At 35.9% G+C, this 19,302-nt stretch overlaps 1 protein-coding gene across 1 annotated transcript in view; it reads left to right on the forward strand.

Annotated features, from left to right (window-relative positions):
- Positions 1-19,302, forward strand: part of FUT9 (fucosyltransferase 9) — a 111,868-nt gene that overhangs the window by 773 nt on the left and 91,793 nt on the right. The gene's annotated exons all lie outside the window — the stretch shown is intronic.

A 19,302-nucleotide genomic window follows, 5' to 3' on the forward strand; every position in this document is an offset into this window, starting at 1 on the left:
AAAAAAAAAAAAAAAAAAAAAAAAAAAAAAAAAAAAAAAAAAGAGCAACCTCTTGCCTTTTTGCCAAATAGCCAACAAGTACGAATATAAGATTCACACTAAATCTTCACTCCCTTCTCCAGAAGCTGGTGCTGTGATAACACTTAAGACTGAAGGAGGCTGGGGGAAAACATTTTTTTTCCATAATTCCTGCTTTTTGTTAAATTTTGTTGGAGTTTTTGCTTGGCTTTGTGATTTTCATGTGTTTCACTTCTACTTTTTCATAGTATCTCACTTACAGAAGACATCTTAGTCCTGCATTACACTGGGTAAAGGGTTTCAAGCACTTCTGCGTACAACACACATTTGTGGGAGGGGAAAGCCTGTAATTCTGTAGATTTAGATTTTCTGTACAAGATGATGAGTTTTCTTCTTGCGATACAGAGACGAATCTGCATAAGACTCATCAGAAAGATTTCATCACATCTTAACTGCCACAGCTGGTTGCAGTCTGAAACAATATGATTTAAAGGTTATTATGGAAATAAGTTTCTCTGTCACCTGTAATGGTCACCCTGTTCTCAGTCAAACCACAAAGAGTTGTAAGGGGAACACTCTGATTCTGATTTCGGTTTAATCAATAGTGGTTTTTTGGACACAGTGTTTAAACTGTGAAGCCTTTTCTGAGGGTGGATGTTAAAAACACATTAAATCAGTAGAGGGCTATATTATTATGCAGTTCTTAATCTGTGCTTCTATAGGTACCATTTGTTGTCTTCAGCTGAAGTTTGCTTGAGTAGAGGTTGAGCAGTAAATGATAAGGACAGAAGGGTTTTGTTCTGGAGGCTCCCATTTTTATTTCCAGCAAATATTTGCAGACTGATATTGATATTGCAGGATGAAATTTTACTGAATTGTCGTATCTTGTGTCCAATTGTACATTTTCAAATAAATTTGGCTTATCAGTAGAAAAGCAACACGAGTGTGCAATGGTTCATTTAAGAATGAAAAAATGCTGTCCCAGGATGATTCATGTGTTGAAACAGACTAGATTCAGGTTAAATAGGTGAACTAAAATAATGTAGTGTAAGTGATCCGTAACTAATTTTCATTGCTTATAATGAAAACAGGCACTCTTGTCATCTTCGAATTGGAACAGAGAGATATTGGAAGAGAGCTGATGAACAGCAAAAAATATATTTTTAATTACAAACTAAACTCTTGAATAAACCTCGGATATTTCTGAGGGCATACCAGCACATTTCTGGTATAACTGTGGTCATGATTCTGATCCCAGCTAAATCAGTATGGGATTCTCCCCAGGCACTGCTGTAAGCAGAATCAAAGACATCTCTGCTAACCATTTTTGAGGAACCAGCACATGAAAAGATCATTTGTATTTTTTCCCCATTGCCATACCTGGAAGGATTTATTCATGTCTTGTATGGAATATTTCACGCTTTACCCTTTCAAGTTGTAGTCAAGCCTATAGTTCTTCCCTGACCAGACAGCTCAGCTGAGATAAACCTTGCGAGAAAGAATAATGTATGTATAGCTAGGGGCAGTTTTACTGGGACCAACTAGCTAAACAATAGTCATGTTTACTGGGAAAAAGGTTTTACTTTGAATGATATTTTCATATCTGATACCATTAAAATTTCATTTTGCATGGTGATAATAGCATGTTTCTTAAAATGGCATTATTTGTTTTATGGTTCTGATATGAAAGGACTAGCTGAATTTAATCAAGCTGGGGAGCAGATGTTTCCAAATTTAGTGATTTAAAAATATCCTTAGTGATTTAAAAATAACCTTAAATTGTAATGAAGAAAGACAAATTTGGTCACTCTGAAAAGGGCTACAGCTCAAGTTGTTTGATACAAATGCGCCAACAGATTGCACTTATTTAGCATTAGACAGAGGTAAAATGGAAAAAAAAAAAAAAACAAAAAAAACCAAAAAAACAAAACAAAACAAAAAAAAACTGGCAAAACCAGTTATCACAGGAAAATACACAGTATAAACCTGTAAAGAGTATTGCAAAAATTACCCAAGAGTTCTGACTCCCTTATGGGAGTCGAATGGAAAAAAGCCCAGTGACTTCACTAAGCATTAATAGCTGGAGCAGATTCTAAGAGAAGGGAAAAATTAAAGCTAATTTAATTAAGTACCACAAGAATTCTGACAGATAGTTACTGAAACCAGATTGGAAATGTATGGGATTTCTTTGGTTAGGAGGAAGTGCTGGCTCCACTGGAGTCTTGCCATTGATTTCACTGGGGCCAAAATGTCACCCTGAGAATTATGTTTCAAGTGACTTTCGAAACACGTTGCATGTTATATTTAATCTGGTTTTAATTTGTGTGCTATACTATTAAAATGAGGTTACCTTTGCCAAGCTTGAGTTATTAATTAGTTATTAGCAATCATATTCCCTTTCCTTTTACATGTTTTTAAATGTCATTTTTTCAGAAATGGCAAGAAGTACAAAATAGTCTTCCTGCAAGAGTGCACTCATAAACTGAATAATTCAAAGCCTCTACTGTCATTGTGCAATCAAATTTTTAATATGATGCTGTCAAAGTCATAAAAAAAGAAAATCAAATGTGACATCATAGAAGACAATGTATATAGCTAACATGACATCTGAATGTTTTAATTTCTCCACTTTATATTTAGTTGTTAATGAAGATAGACCTTCCTTTCCTCTGAGGAGGCTCGTAATACAACATATTAAATGTTCAGAAAAAATGATGTATTTTTGTATGCTACATTTTCTTAAAAAGAGATATACCTCTTGTGAAGAAAAGTCCCTAATGTGAAGAAAATGAACTTGTAAAAGAGACAATTTAAAGTCTTCACTGGGAAACATAGAACTGAGGTAATTTGTAGCTAATGAGAAAAACTGTTGTCAGATAGGTTTTCTAGAATATAGTAGGTATGATCTTGACAAGGGACAATTTATTAACTGTTCCTAACTAGGTACATACCTCTGTGTAAAAGAAGGCACTAACGCACTTTTACCCTCAAAGAACTGTAATTTCTGTGGTGTCTTTCTGCAGTTTTTCCTCCTAAATTAAGTATATATAATGCTAATGAAAAGTACCAGATTGGCAGAAATGGAAAATGAAAACTCTGTTTTTACCCAGAATTTATGGAGCATAGAAAGTAGCAGTGCAATGCAGTGACCCCACACTGAGTTGCTGTTGCAGCCTGGCTTGACTGGGTACTCGACATGAAGAAAATATTTTCCCACTGAGGACCTCTTTGCTCCAAGTGGTCAGCGTACAGAGGAAACCTGCCTGGAATGGGATTTTATTTGTTAGCCTCAGCCTCTGCCATCCCCAGAGTAACCAGCCCCATTTTGAGGCTTTACAGGGATCTGGCTGGATCCCGCAAGGAGCTCAGCATTCTCAGCAATGGTGCCTTCAAAAGTGCCAAGTGCATTTTCCAGATCCCTTAAGAAATGGAGTGAAACAACCAGTTCATTTCACACAGGCCACAAACCAGCTTTCAAATCGCAATGATTTTCCATCACTACTGCATGTTGGCTGTATTTGAATCAGTGAACTAGAGGTGAAAGGCTCCAAAAATGTGATTACCAGTCCCCAGAGACATTTAGTCCTTCAAGGATATCTTACTGAAAATGTATATTTGTATTTCACAAACTGGAGCAGAGAGAAAGGAATTAATAACACACAAATATTTTTCTTTTGTTTAAAAAAAGCTCTCTTTTTTTTTTTTTACATTTTATAGGGAGACTGTTAATCCTATGTTGGCAGATATTTGGTTCTGCAATACATATATAAACCACGAGCAGCCTCATACTTGCTCATATTTCATTACCACACAATGCTACATTTTGTCTTTTGAGTAGACAGTGGTTTAACCATGAACTCCCATACCTGTCTAAATTAAAACATTCCGATGCTTATGTTGGGGATGTGGTTTTATACCCCTAATGTCTGCCACTCAGCAGCAGAAAATGTCAGAAAACAAATGAAATAAGTAAAAAATAAGAATCTATTATTCATAATAGATTTTTATGTATAATGGCTTATTTTGTATAAATTACGGCCATTACTTTTTTTGGAAAAAAAAAAATCAGCTTAAAGCTATTGTGACTGGTTTATAATACAATGTAAATCTACTATGTAAGTAAAGCTACTGAACTAAGGGAAGCCACCAACTGAACACTGAAATGAATATTTAAGTGATACTCCAGCTGTTCAAAGGTCTCTTGTTTTTTTCTGCAGATGTCTTCTTCCTTTTAGTTTATCCAGGACAGCAGCTAAAGCAGATTCAAACTGAGAAAATGTGTTAGAACTTAAATTGCAGGAAAACTTGTTTTCCCATTTCGGTGTCAGAATGGAAGTGAGAGATGGGGATCTATAAGGTCTAAACTTCAAAGGACAGAATGATGTAAAACATATACTTCATTCAAAATTATTATTTTTTATTTAGAAAATGAGTGTGGGTTTATTTTAAATATGGAATGTATTTTTAAATTTTGATTTATCTATCACTTTTATTATTGTTTTATTTACCTGATAAAACAATCCTAGAAAATATTTTCTGGACTTTAATTGTAGATCAAATTCCACTCTAAATCATCTAGCTAACATTAAAACATTAATTGTAATTTTTCATATTAAAATGCACAAATTAAAAATCTGAGCACATGACGGATGCAGGCTTGTTTGCAGTTAGCAAAAAACAGTATCAAATTTTGTATAATGCTTATATTTGTTGATTAGTGTGCTTTACTGGTTAAGAGTGGCTGATGTTCAATTATTCTTTAAGAAAATAGCTAAAAAGCATAAATATAGCCCATGATCAGAGTAATCTAATACATGGTGTCTTTCTTATTGCTTTGAACTACGATTGAAATTGGAGATTTTAAACTACTTTGATTGAAAACTGCTAGTACTTACAATAAAGTACTCACTAAGCGTCATGGTTACATTTCTGTCTTTACATTTCCCCACAGTTTCTCCTGAAGTTTTTTTCACCAGTTTGCTTCACCCCAGATGGAGATACTGGGTAGGAGTTCAAAATATTTTTAAATAGCTTCTAAATAATTAAGCAGTATTAACTCTCTGTATGTTCAAAGACTTTCTTCGGATGAGTCACCACATCTTAGGAAGTCAGGTACCAACAGCAGTACCCAAAGCAGATTACTAACCAAGGACAGATGGATGCAGGTGGCAAGTAGACCATGCCAGACATCACGGGGTGAAGCAGGCTCATAAATCAACAAAACCAGTTTTCTCTACTTCTCAGGGTGACATTTCAGAGATGTTTGAAACTACAAATATCTCCTTTTGAAATGAAAGAGGCAAAATTAGAACTCCTCAAGCGACAAGTTTCTTCCCCAATTTGTTTTGGATAGACTGAAATATAAAATATTGTAATACATGTTCCAACATATCAGAAAAAAAAAAAAAAAAAAAAAAAAAAAGTCTTTTACTGAGGTTTGTCTTTTGAACTAAAGCAAGATTCAATTTTGTGGAGCACTGTGATTTCAGTAGAACTGCATATTCTGACAGAATAGGATTTCAGTGAAGTTTTCCATTGGCTTAAACTACAGAAGAAGAAATACCTTCCTCAAAATTAAGGTTATGCTGAATGAAGCCATCAATCCTGAAATCATTTGAGTATATGAAGAGCTTTAGGAATGTGTGTATTCCAATAAATTGGCTGATAGAGTACATTAAGTTACTCATGACACAAGTACTCTGACTGTCAGAATTGAGTCCTAGCTATTCTTTGGCAAAGCTGTGGGAGTCTTGGCTTAGAGGGAGAGGGTAGAACTGGTGGTAGAACTTGATTTGGAATTCTCCATCAGAAATATTTTTCCATAGAAATAATTCATACTTTGAAATTAGAAGTGGCATTAGGATGGGTCAGTAATAAAAGATCCCTAATTTAATTTGGAAAATGGAAAATTGTAAACTTTTGAAATTAAGGATTTGAAATGGGAAATATTTTATGGTCACTGATGCTGAATATTGTATATAAATGGAGTGGGAGATCATCCAACTACACTTAGAAAGCAATCAAGTTATTATTATTGTCTGTATTGTTAGGTTTGGAATAAAATTTATCAGCTAAACAGCCAAGGCTATCAACCTAGGCTATACCAATTTTACGATTTATTTTAACTGGCAATACAAGATTTTCACAGACTAACTGCTTAAGACTATTATTCAGCAGTTCTAAATATCCATAGTTTAAAGGCCAATGTTTAAGTATAACAAAGTAAGCTTGCTCTGACACAAATGCTAATTAGTTTCTTGCAACTACCAGACTTAAAAAAGAGTTTTTAAGCAACACTGTTTAGATGAATGAAGAGAGAAAATGCAATAATATCCAACAAATGCCATTTTGGAGAATAATGACTTTGCTAATTCTAGAACTTGCAATAATTAGAATTTTAAGTGAGAATGCAAAAAACAACATTCACCTCAACCACCTACATTAAGAGACAACTGATTTCCTACATTATTAGCAGTGATACTAGAGTCTCAAGGGAGAAGATCAGGGAAGGAGTCAAACTTCACTTCCCAGCCAGTCTCCACACCTCGTCTCCAGCTGCTTACCAGCTACCCTTGCTGAGCAGCATAGGAATGACCAGCTGCCTCCTGGGGGACACGTCTTCCTGGGGGACACAGCCAAAATTCCCCATTACTTGACCTTGCAGAGCCTGGGTGCTCTGCACATGCCTTCTTGAACTGCTGGATCTCCAGCACTGGCCTGCGTGTCTGCTCACAGCAAGCTGATAGTATTTGAGATTCTAACTAAAGAATATTTAAGGAAAAAGCAAGGAGAAGATTTCAAAATAACTTTAAAAATATTTTGGCCATTAGAATGTACATAGCTAATTAAAGTGTGTCTCCTGAAAGCCCCACTGAGATGAAGAGCCTTCTTTCCACAGGTATGCTAGGGCAGGCAAGTTCAAGCAGCTGAGAGCATTCATATTGTTAAAGCAATCATAGAGATAAAAGTGTTAACGATAATTACATTTGGGTTTTAGATCTTTCCAGGTAAGAGAAGTTTAAGCCTTGCATGACAAGTGGTACCAGTTGTCAATGGCAAGGAATTCCAAACTGATTGCATGTTGGAGCGAAACACAGCAGCACTGCTATGAAACTTGGGACGGGAAATTTTAACATAGTTGATAATATCCAGCATGAGCTTCAGAGTAATTTAATTTCATGCAGTCAATGAAATAAATAGGAAAATGGTTGGAGTGTGTGTGTACATATAAACTACAATATCAATGTGCTAACTCAATTCAGTAAAATGAAAGAAGCAGTTGACCAAAACCTACAAACTACATCAGTGGGTAACCAAAGAAGGTACCAGCAGTCACATTTTTTTCACGTTTATAAAATGTGATTACAAAATGTGGAGACAAATGCCAGTCTTAGAAGTACAACTTGAAACTGGGAGATTACCTGTTATTAAAATAGGCTTCTTCATCCCACATCATTTTGACACTTTCAAATAAGCCTAAATTTAATTAGCTCTCGCATCACTACATTCGTCTCAGTCTTGTTATGAGGCAAAACAGACTAGCTGTGGAGACAACCCACTTTCTCAAATAATGATTTTGTGACCACAGTGTTCATCGCTGAGGAATGAAATCTGTTTCCTTAACACCTAGGATACACGGGGAAAAAATGTTATGAGTCTGTTGCATAGTTAGCAATGAAGCTATATGAAAATATCATTTTTAATGGGAAATTTTACAGTTTTGCCAGTTTTCTATTCTGAAAGGAATAAAAAACATAAGTTGAACATTTCTACATATTAAGAAGTGGAGTTATTTTAGTCATTAATTCTGCTTGTAGGACAATCTAGTTCTAGTTAAATTTATAAGACTGATTATGATAAACCCAAAATAATTTTTTGTATAATGAAAAAAAACCCCACTACAGTGGAAAGCTATTTCAGAATAGAAGCTTGGAAAATATACCTTTTTCAATTTCCCAACCCCTTTTTTTTCTTGAAATTTTCACAATTCCAAGAGAAGTGATGATGTAAAAACATCATTGTCTCTCATTCTTCTCTGAAAAAAAAAATCATGCAACTTTAGATCTCCAGGAAGAATATGATATCTCACTGGATGTTACTGGGAAAACCTGCAGCTTTATGTGTTAAGGTATAAAAACACAGTAGTCTAATCTGCTGAACAGAATCACTGTGACTTAACTATATAATTTTTGAAGTATATATACACAGTTATAGAGGAATATACAGAGAGAGAGAGAGAGATACACATACATGTATGTATGCTCCTATTCCTCTTGGTCCATAATAGCAGCTGAGCTCCTCAGGCACCCTACCTGGTTAAAATCCTCCTCCTTGAAAGTTAGCTTTTTCTTTTTTTTCCCCCCTAATAGAGCAATTCCCTGTGGTGGATTTATGGATTTAATTCTTTTCTTGAACTTTGTTGGATTGGCCTGATTTGTAATTCTTTTTGCTCGCATTACTATGCAGATAATATTTTTCCTTTCACTGCGTTGTTATAGAATAAGTCATTTTGATGTTTGTGCCCCATTTTTGTAAGGACTTAATGCTGTGTAATGGTTATGGATTATCTGTAGTTTTTAGGTAAGTATAAAAAATGACTCCAGAATTATGCCTCTCCAAAGGTCAGAGACACACAGCTAGAAATGGAAGCCAAGGCACTAGGTTCCCAGTCCCCAGCTCCAACCATTCCTCCTCCTGCAGTACAAAATTGTTTTAGCACAGATTTTCCCCAAAATATGGAGAACAATTTTGGTGCCATGAAGGGAAGTAATATGTGATAATCTCAGGCTATTTCAGCAGCAATGAGAAAAGGCTGGCATAGACTTGAGAAAATAGCTACTGATCAGTCTCGATAGTAAACTATGTTATCTACTGGTATGTATATTTTTTAAGCTTTCTACAAAGTGTTGCTTCAAAATAAGTATTTTTCTTCTTCTTCATTACCACCTGTTTTCTGTTCTAGTCTGTTCTTTCTTAGTCATTACTCATCTTTCCTTAACTTCTGTGACACTTTTTTCCTGCCTTTGTTCCTTTTGTTCCTCGGATTAATTTTATTTCAGTTCTTAATTTTCATCTTTTCCTTTGCATCATTTACCAAGTTGTCACTTCTTACTTAATTATTGCAAAGTTGTTTTATTTGCCCTGGGAAAAAAAGAGGGAGTTTGAAGTTTTCACTAACAATTATCTGTGATGCTTGAGAGCAAAATCCACACACAGACTTACAACTAAACACATTAAGAGTTTTAGACAGTGGAAATGTGACTTGGATGTATTTGTCCATATTAGAAAGTAATTCATCACAATAGGAGCAGACCAGTAGATCAAAGCAGCTGGTGCTGAGGTCCTTATATTTAAGGTATGTGATCAATGTGTTTTACCATGGACTAGATTTAGTTTGGTGCCTTGGACCAAATGTTATTACCCTCTACGTAGTCTGAGGCTGTTCAAAGGACTAATTAACATAGACCCTTTTGTCGCCACTGTAGGTTATAGTACATTTGTCACAGACTGTAAGCAGAGCTTCCAGTTTACCTTGATGCCAAAGAAATCTAACCCATGCATACCAAGGCTGCTTTGCAAACCAACCAATGTGTGATAATTGGGATTCATTGCAAACCCACACTACTACTCCCAGTCAGATGACAGTCTCCTAGGCTCTGAACAGCAAACTCCACCACCACCTTGCCCTGGAGTTGCCCATTTCTAACTCAGTTTTTGGAGTTGCCCATTCCTAACTCAGTTTTTAATCTTAAAATTTTGTGTATGTCCTTAAGTCTTCTGAAGACTGAACAAGTTCAAGGACTGTGTAAATCTTTCAACATGCCAGCTCGTGGTCTAAGTACTGCAACCAGGTAGCCATTCCTTGGGCATCTCTGTCAGGCACTAGGCTAAAGAGTCATTCACCTCTTCTGCATGGGCAAATAAATATTTAATTGTCCCATTTTGACCGTGTAGTGACATGGTTCCTACAAGTGTGGCCAGTGTTTTATTTCAGAACAGTCTCTGGGAGCAGTGGGTTGCAGTGCCACAGCCAGAGCAGGGAATCAGCAGGTCTGAACCCATACTGCCAACATTTTGGTCAGCCCATCTAGTCACGATGTTATTAGGTGAGCACCAGCACATGTCTTTTTATTTTAGAAGAAAAACTTTATTCCATTTCTTTTTGTCTTCCATCCAGTTTCTAAAAATAAAAAAAAATAAATTTAAAGAAAAGTATGTCTACTTTGCTAACATGATCTGAAGCCTGGATTAATAGATCCTTCAAATCCTAAGCAGGGTGCTTAACTTCTGGCTGGGTGAAATTTAAAATAGACTTTGTGATTAGCCTTCCCCTCTGTATCAAATAATAACTGTTCGGTATTGTGACTTTACATAGCTCTCTGCTCTGTGTGCAGGTTGCCCACTACCCAATCTGTACCGTTTACCTTCCTGGGGGATGGTGTCCAGCTCATAAACACTTCAGTGTGGATGTGTCATCTAATGTAGGGACAAGACACCAAAAGTGAAGTAATCAATTACTCTGCCTTTTAGTACTCAAACTTCTTTTTGGATGCAACCATCAAGCATTGCAATGCCTAACTGACAAGTACTTTGTTTATAAGGACTTGTTCTCTACCCTGAGTTAGGCTTCCCGTGTAAAGAATAGTGATAGATGAGTAAGAGTGGGGTCCGAGAAATCAACAAACAGAAGGAGGGATAGCTTGAATGAAATGTTGTGGGACAGTAATACATGTGCAACCTACGCCTTAAAGACATCTGCTTTCAGCACTGGAAAAGTGTCTACTGTCCTCTGAAAGTAAGCATATAAGACAGACCTGCCTTTCCTCCAGAATAATTAGAACATGCTGCTAATGGATGCCCAAATATCCAGTAATTAGAGCACTTACCGTTTAGGTGGATGACCTTTTAAAAAACATACACACACTTCTGATTTGGAAAAAAAATTTCACTCACAGGCACTTTCAGGTCAGAAATGTGCCCTAACTACCAACTGAATGGTTATTTTGGGATGAAGCTAGTGACTTTCTCCTCTTGAAACTTTGCCAATTTGAATAATTGATTAAATAGCTAATGGAGGAGGAACTTAAACCTGTCCCCCTTTCTCCACAGAAGAGTGGACTAACATTAGTCTGAGGAGTCAATTGCTTGCTATTTGGCTGAATAAATATTTAAAGGCAAACTGAGCAGCTCCAAGAGGGGAAAATGAAAAAGTTGACTTGCCAAATAACAAGTACTTTCTGCTTAACAAGAACCTCCTGGGAGGCAGACAGTCTCAAATCTAATACTCTCTATAGATCAGATGAAGTGAGGTTGTCTGTTCCCCAAGAGAAAATTTCATTTCCTGCCGTTTAGAAAAGTCTTGCTTCCTGCCTTTTTTTTTTTTTTTTTTTTCTGGCAAGCATGTTCTTAGAAAACATATTCGTGCTCTCAGCGAGTGAGACTGCTCCTTCTTGCGAGCAAGTTTGTGCTCCGAGAACCTTGGCAGGGTCAGGGCTTGAGGGACCTGGCGCATGAGCACCAGGAGCTTGGACATACTGGGCTGCAGTTGCACAAGGGCTGGAAGGTGTTAATGGTGTCTGAATGCTCAACTTGGCACTGTCCAAAGCGGCAACTAAATCCCTTGATAGAGTTTATCTTTATACTTCATTTTAGGGTGTTAAAAAAAAACACTTAGGAAGATTTAGAAATACAGAGAGGTATCAATAATGGAAAACTTCAGCAAATTTAATGTTTTATAGAAAGTGCTTAGTATCCAGTTTGGGAAACTGAAAATCTTTCACATAATAGATACAGAGCAGTGAGTAATAATACAGCTTTACCACACTACTTTATCACTTTGTCTTCATTTTTTGTTAGAAGGTATCCAAGTCTGTGGCAAAGGCATAAAATAACTTAGTGTCCAAGGGTGTAGAAGAATGTGTTAGTTCAAGGAATTATACTTCAGATGAAAGTAAATATCTATCACTCGCCCATAGATACTCATTTTTGACAGACTATTTACTCAAAAAGATCTTGACTTTGCCAGTCCTTTCTCTTCCTATTTAAGAGTTTTAAGTCTTCACATCAGAGACTTTAATCATGTTTGCTCCTGTATCCTTGAAAGCAACTATGTACTAATATGATAACTCAATCTAATTTATATTTTACATTTTATTTTACAAAGCAAATCCTCACATAGGTTTCTGTAGTACTAAAAAAGCTTTGTTGAAGTCCTTAAAAATCTGATTTATTCAAGTTGAATAAGGCATTCATACTTTCTAATGCTCCTTGAGCCATTATCACATCGTAGATATTATTTCAGAGTCTTCTCTAGTATGGATAATGGAAGAGAACAAACCTTTGAAACTTATTGCTCCCTGTTTAGACTGAAACCTTTCTGAAGCAGGATTAAATTGACAAGAGCATTAGAATTTCCCAGATAATTATTTTGTCAATGGCTGCAGATGTGTTGGTGGTAGGCAGGAGCTAGGTTGCCTTTTGCTACTAACATTATATGACCTACTCCAACTCAAAGAAAAGCATTTTCATGCAAAAATTTTATCTAAATTGTAACAAGTTGGAAAATATTATTTTTCTAATTATACTCTGTAGTTTCATAGCTTCATGTATAATTCCTTTTGGATGAGTAGCCTGCAATCCTTTGATAGACCAGTTTTGACAGATTCTGCCTAGACTTACATTCCAGTGACTAGAATATATTTATTCCATAATATCTTAATCTTACAGTTTATTCTTGGGTCTCTGTCTTTTTCTGAATTCTGGAAAGGCTAGCTTTTCTTTCTGAAGTGTAGATATACCAGAATGGTTATCATTTCCCATTAGTCAAATCCTTAACTACTGATTGGTTGCACATTAATATGCCTGGGAAAGCTAACTTTAAATATTTGCACTCTGAAATCCCTGAGTTTTCTTTAAAGGCAGTGAGTGAAGCTAGAGATGTGCCTCTGACCACGAAGTATTTAACTAATTTGAAAGACAGCCTAAGCTTCCATGTGAAGCCACCTGAAACTTTAGGTTTAAGCATAGATATGACGATGTATTTTAGTTTCTGTATTTTTTCTCTGTTTTTTTGTTTTGTTTTGGGGGGTTTTTTGGGTTGTTGTTTTGTTGGTTTTTTTTGGTCACTAATAATCTGCACCTTTGCCTCTCCTTCTGTATTTTCCCTTATTCTTTAGCAGTATTGTGTCACTCAAGGTCATGCTCCTACTTGCAATGCTATAATCGACCCACAGCTCTGAGCCTGGAGAGGTTCAAAATGTACTCATGGGTCGCTTTCCTCTCACTTAACTTTAGCCACAAAACAATATGCTAGCCTTCAAGGCTTCCTCTGTAGTTAGGAGAGAGAAAGACATCACTAGAGGGCAACTCATTGCATCTTCTGGACCTCTCTCTTAGAGTCTCTCCCTCTATATAGGAGAGGGTCTATACAGGACTATAAATGAGCTTCAGTGAGTACCATTAAGAATATGTCTGGGTTGTGGGGTTTTGGTTTGTTTTGTTTTGGTTTGGTTTGGTTTGTTTTTTTTAATATGATGGTATTATTTAAGACTATAAATTATATTTATATAAGACATTCAGTTTCCAACATCATCACCTGTGATTGACTTGGGCTATGTGTAGGGATCAGGAAAGGAGCCAGATGTCCACCCCTGCAGTTGGGAAAGTGAAGTATGGTACGGAGATATTTGAGCTGGCAGTACAGAAGCCATTGTGGGGCTAGGAGCAGCACAGCTGTGTTCATGCAACACTGCATACTCAGTTAAGAAACACTGCTGAAACTAGCTTAATTCACTGGCACAATACCCGAATTTATGTAAAATGTGTTTATAACAAATAGACCAGTAGAATAGTCTATATATTTAGCAAGTTTCTTCCAGTTTACAACTTTGTTCCAGTTTCTGACTTGGTTTTGAACAAACCATCACAAAAATTCAGCAAGTTTAGCGACATCTTGTACAAGCCATTTTCTGTTACAGAATGTATGCTCTCCTGAGAAGCAGTGCAATTGTTCTTTTTGTCCTGCCATTTCTATATGTATGCACATCTATATTAAGGAATATATGCCAATCAGGGAAACAGTGAGAACATACTGATACTCAGTTCTGTAGTAGTAGTAATGCAACTTAATTTAATTACAGAAAAGTCCTTTCATTAATTTCTGTGAATGAATACAAGCTGAATGCTAGTAGAGGAGTGCATACCATTAATTATTGCTGAAGTGAAAGGATACACAACATAAATTCCACAATAAAAAAATGCTCACAAAACTATTCCAATGAAAATTTTCTGAAGATGTTCATGACGTATCAGTACTTCTTTTTGGAACTGCAAGGCTATGGAGGATAAAACTGCAGTTTTCTCTGAAAGTGTGCAGTTGTTATTATCATTTTGCCAGCTGAATGGATGTCATTGAAATTAGACCACGTAATATTAGTGCTACATACTGTCTCATATTTTGACTGGGTAAAATCAAATTTGTCTTTGTCAAATTTGCTTTTTACATTAGGATGGAGACTGCTTCCTGTTTCAGTTTACTACTCTTTTTCACAAGGATTGCTCTATGTTGTTTTATCTAGAAGACCTTCTATGTGTAAGGAAATCCTAAGCCAATCAAACGTAGGGCTCAGCTATTTTATCACTGTTATTCTCAGCAGAGGTGAGTTGAGAGTTGATCTGCTGAGAGAATTGTGAATGCCCCTTCCCATGAACTGTCAGGTTAGCATGAGCATTTGAACTTTTTCTACTTCCCTAACTTGCCTTTGCTCCAGGAGAAGAGCCTGGAGACAGCAGGTTTGAGATCCAAGTCTGTCTTCTTGGAGCAGAAAGTTGACTTCAATTCTTTTATATATACACAAGTACCTCAATGGACTTTTGGGCTGAATGTAACAAGACATGCAAAAAAAAGGAACTAAAATTGGCTTTTTAGCAGCAATATCTTTATATTCACTTTACTCTTAAAAATTCACTGCTTAATTTCCCTACTGCTTATGGACACATGAAATGCTGGTGATACCTAATCTCATTATTTTATGATATGTGCTGTGAATTTTTTGTCTTAATGCTCCAACTTACAAAATTAGAACACTGCATGAAAACCTCAACTGCCATTAGATAGAAAACTAGGAATATTCACAGTACACTTTCTATGCAAAATCCTTTCCAGCTTCTAAACCTACTAAATATTACTGTCTTCTCAGTTCTGTTAGCAAACACATACTATTTAAAGTATTTAGGTTAGACTAGATGTTTTAGCCTGAAACAAATTATGAGCAAGGTATATGAGCATATACTAATGTGAGCAATTGAACTGCTGGATCACAGAAGTTATAACTTTCAACTGACAGGGTGATGAGGGTGGGTGGAAGTTAATCAAGTTAATCATACCTGTAACCAGAAGATGATGTAGGATGAAGTGTTTCCACATTCTGAGTTTCTAGGATGAGTGTATCTGTCATGAATGTAGTCTATAGCTTCAAAATACATCCCATAGCAAAAAAAAAAAAAAAAAAAAAAAAAAAAAAAAAACAAAACAAAAAAAACCCTTATTTTAAAAGTCTCCACATATCTTTCTTCCAATCACATAATTTTTGAGTCCATCTCATAGTCTCATATATGTCTTCAGTTACAATTTTTTTGACCTTTTCTGGCAGTTCTACAAAACAATCTATACTACTAGGGCAGTTACAATGGACTGTGCAGAGTGACAATGATATTGGGTGAATCCGCTGAAGTCAGATAAATTTGTGCTTCAGAAATGAGGCAGGAGACTTTTCTACCTTACACATGTTCTTTATACAATTTGACAAACCTTCAAGTAATTTTTTTTTTTTTTTACCCCTTCTGAGAACTATGAAGTTGTGCAGAAATAATCTTTTTCAGCTTATAGAAGTTTTACTTCTTGTAGTAAAAATCAAGGCCAGTAGGAATGACACCACTCTACTCCTACATAGAGTAACTTTCATGGGTGAGCTGTTAAGAAATTATCTTTCTGAGATATAACTTGAACTATTTTAACCTTGGTGAATCTTAATCCCGAGTTACTTCCCATACTTTGATGTTCACATACTTAGGCAGGTAGCACTATTTAGATCAGTGTGACTACTCACCAGTATATAAATATAAATAAGGGTGAGTAATAAGGTGGAAACCTCTAATGCTATAGTTGTAATCTTTTACAAAGTAGCCTTACACCTGAATCTTTGGTTAGGTTCTGTGTCTTTCTGCTATGGGATAGGCTGTGGGGAGTTGGTGATGCTGACTCAGTATGATTTGATGCCATGAGCTGCAGCTTTCCCAGTGCAGCTGCTTTTTCTGACAACCATAATGTTCTACACTAGGCCTTTGATTTTCTGCATATTTTACTTGCTCATTAGGTCTTGCTCTTTGTATATTACTGCTTCATTCATTGGACTTATTCTACTGTATGTTCCCAGATGGTCAAGTATTTTCATATGCGTTTTCTATTTTGCTTTTGCAGAAGTTGCTGAAAGTTTGATAAGCATGAGCGGATGCAGGTTCAAAGTATAATTTAAGAAAATAATGTAAGAAAGCAGTCTGAATCACTGGGTGCTCAACTGTAACAAAAATGTGGGGAGGCAGAATACTAGAGGTATACGCTTTTCTACTGCAGTTTTGAGAGCTAAATCAGCATTATGAAGAGCTAAAGGTCTGCACATGAGCACATGCCACTTACTGGAAATTGTTCCTCTGACTATCGCTTTCACTTGGAAAATACTCAAATCCCTGGCAGTGTACTGCCAACATTCGTTCTGAGCCCTCCACATGGACAAAGAAGGTATTGTTTAATATCTTGTGTATCTGATGATTTCCCACTTTCACAGGAGAGGTTCTTGTTTGAGTTCTGCCTAAGAAAAAAAGGTAGTAGTATTTCTGTCACTTACACTTCATGTTTACTAAGTAATTTCCTTTATCATTAATCACAATGGATGGTATCTGAGTTTTAGCTTTATGTGGTTTTTACTGTTTTAGGAACTTGTCACTCTGAGCATCTGCATATCCCTAGTTTATTATCAACACTGTGCTGTAACTGATTCAATATACTATCTACTTGATGTATTTAGAAATTAATGACATTTTCATATTTTTCCTGGTGATAATACCCACAGACAATAATAATTTCCATTTTTAATGTTATTCCCATACTACTTTCTAGACCATGGCATTCTAAGGACTTATAGAATTAGTGATATCATGGCAATATTAAATACAGGAATTTGTTTCTTTATATTTTCGGGCAAATTTTTGGTTTGCCATATTTTATTCAGATTATTGAATTTTAGGTCCCACTGTGTTTGATTTTTTTGTTTTTTGTTACCATCTCATTAAAATGTGGCCTGGTTCACAGGCTCTTTTTTTTTTTTTCCTTTTGGCAAATAGATTTTGAAAATATAAAACCTCCATTCATTTAATGTGATACTCAACTAGTTTATAGCCCAACAGTGCATCCTCTACACGACTCAGGGATCACTGTGCTCTTGACCTATTATATTTATTGCAGGATTGTCAACTGACTATGCAGATAAATATAGATTTTCAGATAGATTTCAACCTTCTACTTCTGGTACAAGACTGAGAAAGTCCTTGAAGAATTTTGAGCATTGAGTTACCATCCTTTTGTGACCCAGTTCTTATGCCACTGGATCACATTCAGAAGTCTAATGCTGGAGACCAAACTTCAGAGTAACAGAGAGAATTTTCAGTTTTGATATGTATTTTGAAAGATTTTATCTTCTTGAATGTTAGTTGTGGTTTGCAGTTAATGTAATTTTACTCCAGACATTGGCAAATACTATCAAAGGGAGTGTATTTTGCTTTGTACTCTTCTTGGTATTTCAGTTTAGCAGTCTTCCATTCAGGGAGCCCTGCACACACATAGAACTACCAGGCCTCTAGGAAACACCTTCACAGCATCATTTCCATTGCTCTGTGCGACCCAATTGCCTTGTGGAAGGTCAGAGCATCACAGATATGTTGGAGCATCCAGAAACAATCCTTGATGTCCTAAAGATTTGTTACTCCCTGCTGATTTGAAGCTGATAATTCTGGGTCACAGCACCCAGCAGCAGCCAGCACAGCACCCTGGGTGCCCTCGGGGGCTTCTCTGCTTACATCCATCAGCTGGGGAGCCATCATGAGGAAATGACAATAGAGATGGAGGGAGAGGTTTTAACCTCACAGTCTTTCACTAACACCATGCCAAGCTCCCAAAATAGTCTTGGAAGGTCTGGGATAATACATCTGCTTCTTCACAGGGACTGCAGAATCAACCCTGGTATATATGGCTGTTTGCAAAGGCAGTGAAAAGGCCCCTGTAACATCTGTCCTCCAAGAAATCCCGATCATCTACTGTTTATGTCATCTGAATAAAATCACTTTCTAAACTATTTTCTAATTAAGGAAATGTTGTGGGTTTTTTTCCCCCAAACCAAAAGAAACCCCCATCCCCAAATTCCCATCCAAAATATTCCACCATTGGCATTTGTCATTTTTATTACACTGTTTAAGAGGACTTAACTGTTGCATTCAGTGTCATTTGATTTCTATGTATTACAGCCATAATAAACAGTCCATTCTACAGAACTTGCCAAGTATTAATAAAAATGATAAATTTCAGTCCTTGGAAATTAAGATTATTTTTATGATTGTGTCAAGATGTGTTCATGGGATAAAGAAGTAGTTTTTCTTTATATAGATGCATAGTGAGTGCTAAATGAAACTGAATTATGCTGAATATACATATATTTACTTTAAATAATATAAAGCTTTGCATGGATATAATTAGATCTTTAATGCTAATTTTAGAAAATTGCTTGGGTATGGTCAGTATAATCTACTTTTTATCAACACTTAAAATCTATTCTGGCTTTGATTCTTATTATCTCTTTGCAGTAACAATCATTTTTATTTATTTAAGAAATTAATAAAACTCTTCAGCATATATTTTTGGAGATGGTATAAAAAGCTCTTGCTGGGATACTAAATGTAAGACGTCTGTTTTCTGGGTGAAATTATTGCAGTAATGATTAAGAATCCATTTTTAACTCCAACTTTACAACTTCCTTATTTATACAAACACTGTTATTTAAAAAAATGAGTTTCTTACAGAGTTCCTTTTGAATTGAGATAGTTCATGCTGATATTCACACAGGTTGTTTTTCAAGACCTTTTAACTCCACTGACTGATATAGAAGAAAAGCAAATACAGCTTCAATGATTAAAAGAAATTTTTTTATTCTTCATCTGTCCTGAAAAGTTGGGGGGGGG

Source organism: Athene cunicularia, assembly GCF_003259725.1.
Source record: "Athene cunicularia isolate RWA chromosome 3 unlocalized genomic scaffold, athCun1 chr3_part1, whole genome shotgun sequence".
In the NCBI taxonomy this organism is placed as follows: Eukaryota; Metazoa; Chordata; class Aves; order Strigiformes; family Strigidae; genus Athene; species Athene cunicularia.